This window comes from Amblyomma mixtum, chromosome 1 (genome assembly GCF_055824585.1).
Source record: "Amblyomma mixtum isolate Tamu chromosome 1, ASM5582458v1, whole genome shotgun sequence".
NCBI lineage: Eukaryota > Metazoa > Arthropoda > Arachnida > Ixodida > Ixodidae > Amblyomma > Amblyomma mixtum.
This window is the reverse complement of record NC_143012.1, coordinates 200,668,013-200,671,520: the sequence shown is the minus strand read 5'-3', so window position 1 is coordinate 200,671,520 and position 3,508 is coordinate 200,668,013. Positions and strand designations below refer to the sequence as shown.

The following is a 3,508-nucleotide window of genomic DNA, read 5'->3' as shown; positions in this document are numbered from 1 at the left end:
AGCACGTGCCATAGAATTAAGCTTTATCTAAATAAAGTGGCGATTTGGGATATTGAGGCATATGTAGCTTGGCCACTAAAATGCACGGTGTTGTATCGGCACTTTCATTGGCAGGTGCGGGCGTTTCGTTTTCTCTGTGCATGCTAAGTGGCACACGAGAACTTTTCTTGCACAGTGAACAGCATGCAAGTTCTAGCATCCGTGACTAATGTTTCTTCCTGCACACTAGTGCAGTAGGTATTTTCTTATGGGCCCAATTTTAAGTGTCAGTTTAAAATTATGCTCACAAAAGAGTCAACTTCAAACGCATCTTTAACCAGTGTTTTTTTTTAGGCAACAACATGACCTACGAAACCTGTGTAAGTGGAAATATTTCTGTATATAATCCGTTCGTATTTTTAAGCTCAATGTTGACAGAATGCTTCAATTTTTTATTTCACTTCAGACAGTGTCTTCATCGTGCTGGTAACCTCTTCTTACATACAGGTACAGCATCATACTGCTGGCAATCGTCTACCACGCTACCATTTCCTCTACCTGAACGTAGGGAGCCCGGGCAGGTGCCACGACGCCCATGTCTACGGCAGGTCACGGCTGAAGAATTATGTGGAGAGTGACCACTTCAAGTCACCTGCGTCAGTAATTGAAGGCACTCCAGTGGCACGACTCATACTCTGTGACCAGGCATTTTCCCTGACGCCGCATTTGCTCAAGCCGCATCCCAATGCCCCGAGCGGTACCAAGCAGGCAATATTCAACTATAACCTGTCAAGGTGAAGGCGAATTGTGGAGAATGGGTTCGGTCGTGTGAAGGCCCGCTTCAGATTCATCATGAAGCGGATGGAATGCAAACTGCTTAACGCAAAACAGGCTATTAGGGCGTCCTGCGCTCTGCACAACATATGTGAAGCCTTTAGAGATAACGTGGAGGAACAGTGGGTGCAAGACGTGCACAACTACAATGCATTGTACGAGCAGCCTTCGCACAACACTGATGTTTGCATTGGTGAAGGCCAAGATGTAAGGGCTGCACTTGCCGAATACTTCTGGAAACTGGCCCAGTAATTCCGGTGATACACATGTAGGTCAGGGAAATGCTTTATATTTCGAGATACTTGAGTAGTGCCTCAGTGAGACGTTTCTCTGTTGCGGCTGATTCACGGAGAATCACGGAGAACTCCATTCTTCTCAGTTCCATTCCTTGTTTTCGGCTCTCTTTGATGTCGGAGCATAACTACCGGTTCCTGTTGACTAGCTCGGTCAGCAGACTCTTTTGCGTGGCATGCCGGCTTTGTTTTGCTGCTGGGCTGCCTGCTTCCAGTGGTGGAGCCCTGCTGCTGTCCTCTGTGTCCACTACTGGTGAAGAGGTTGAGGGCACTGCAGCAGACTCCAACGGCACTTCATGTGTTGGTGCCAGAGGCGTCAGACCAGCACTGCCATCCATTGCACAGTCTTCATCAACTGCTCCTCCATTTTGCATGCTATCAATTATCTGAGAAAACAAAAAAATATGCCGCATGTAAACATATTTGTGCTTCCAAGGATACACATGCAGCTCAAGCAACACTATTTTTGTAGGTACTTGAAAAATAACTACCTGTTGCATGCAGCCTTCACAATCTTAACAGGCGCATTAAACCCATTTCTATATTGAATATTCTGCACTACTTTAGCATTTTGTGGTGAATGTGACATTTCTCATGAGCAACTTTCATGTGTACATGATTTGAACTCAGTTTTTGAGCGCAGCGGCACACAGCCAAAGAAAAGAAGCAGGAAGAGAAGAAGGACGAACACAGCGTTGTTCGTCCCTCTTCTCTTCCTGCTTCTTTTCTTTGGCCGTGTGCCGTTACGCTCAAAAACTATGAGTTCAAATCAAGTATACCAACTAGCCCAAGAACAAACTCTACTCAAGTTCATGTGTACATTTTTACTCACCCGCAAGAGGCGTTGTGGGTAATGAATGAATAAATATGCCAAGTTTCCATGTGTCATGCCATAGAGGATCAATGCGTCTGGTTCCTTTATAAGTTGCACAAAAAGAAAGAGGTCTTCCTCACGCTGGGTTCACAACTAGGAGCCCTGCATTGGGCTATAGAAGCGTACTTACCATTTAAACAGTGGCACCATCGCCACCCATGCTCTCCTCCACAAGGCTGCTGTCATTGTCAGGCAGGCGGCCAAGAAACCTGGCAATTTCTTTATAGAAACGCGATGTGATGGCGCCTTGCCCTGTCGTTTTTCGGCTCAGCAACCTGCATGAAACGTATGACTTTGTAGCGGGGGTGTTTATAAGCTGCAGAGGACTCTACATGACTGCTGCTAGGGGAACCGTTGCCTCTTCTCAACATGCAGTCACTGTTGATCTGCCCAGCAATGTGTTGCATGTATGTACTTTAAGTGCTTACACTAGGAGCAGTCAAGGGGAGTGAATTCCAAGTAAATATTTCGGCACAGCAATGCTTCTGCGCAAAACTAATACATGTGCACGTTTTATGCACCAAGTAGTCGCCACGGGGAACGGTTTAGAAAAAGTTTGGCATCCGAGACACAACGTAAAACCAGGATGCCTTGCAAAAAGAATCAGAAAATTAAAACAAAGTGGAAGTTGTGGGATAAAAATTACGCACAAATACATGAAGCATTTGCGAGCCTGGCTGAAGTAAACGCAGATATCACTACTACGTAGCGGTGTATGTTCAATCACGACTGAAGGCATGAATATAGAATGACACATTACTTGTAATTACCGCGGAGTGAACGGCGAAATACAAAACGACGACAGTTTTCAGTACTGTTTTGAAACGTGGCACTATAGCAGAAGCTGCTCAATACCCACAGAGATTCGGCACGCGAAAAAAATCAACCGCCACTTGCGTCTATCGGTGTATACTCTGCGCTAAGCAGCGTGCGACGATGCAGGTGTGCACCCTCGCATCTGAAAATAGCATGGTGAATGAGCAGCGCACTGTAAGGCAAAATGAAAAGGAAAGGCGCCACTTACCGGTATCTGTTTCCAAGGTTTTCAATCTTCGATTTTATCTCCTTTACGGTCTTATCTGCGCAGGCACTCACAGATTGCAACGTACAAGCTCATGTTGCGCTTCGCTCAGCGCAAATCGCTGAGGTGGTCTTGCCACACATTAATCAGCGCCCGCGTTTCGTCGTCGGTCCAGTGCGTTTTCTGCTGGGCTGGCGAAGCTGCGGGGTTGTCTTCCATGATATGGTAATAATGACCACGCTGCTCAACGAAAGATGGAGGCTCAACGAAAGATGGAGGACGGCGAGGGCGGTTTGTAAATAAACATGGCCGTCTCTATGGTAGCCGTCGGCGACTGAGAAGAAGAGTATTGTTGCGGAAATCGCTTAAAATACCCTGTTTACATCGAAAAACGATTCAAAAGTTCATTACAGCAATTAATAAAAGCGTTTACTTTGATTATATTTTTTTTTTCACTTGTAAATTTTATAAAATTTGACCAAGCCGCTGTCGTTGAGATTACACAGG

The 3,508-nt window shown here is 45.8% G+C and overlaps 1 pseudogene; it reads right to left on the bottom strand.

Moving 5' to 3' along the window:
* Positions 1-1,157: 1,157 nt before the first annotated feature.
* LOC149370536 (uncharacterized) lies at positions 1,158-3,220 on the bottom strand (annotated as a pseudogene).
* Between the last annotated feature and the right edge of the window lie 288 nt (positions 3,221-3,508).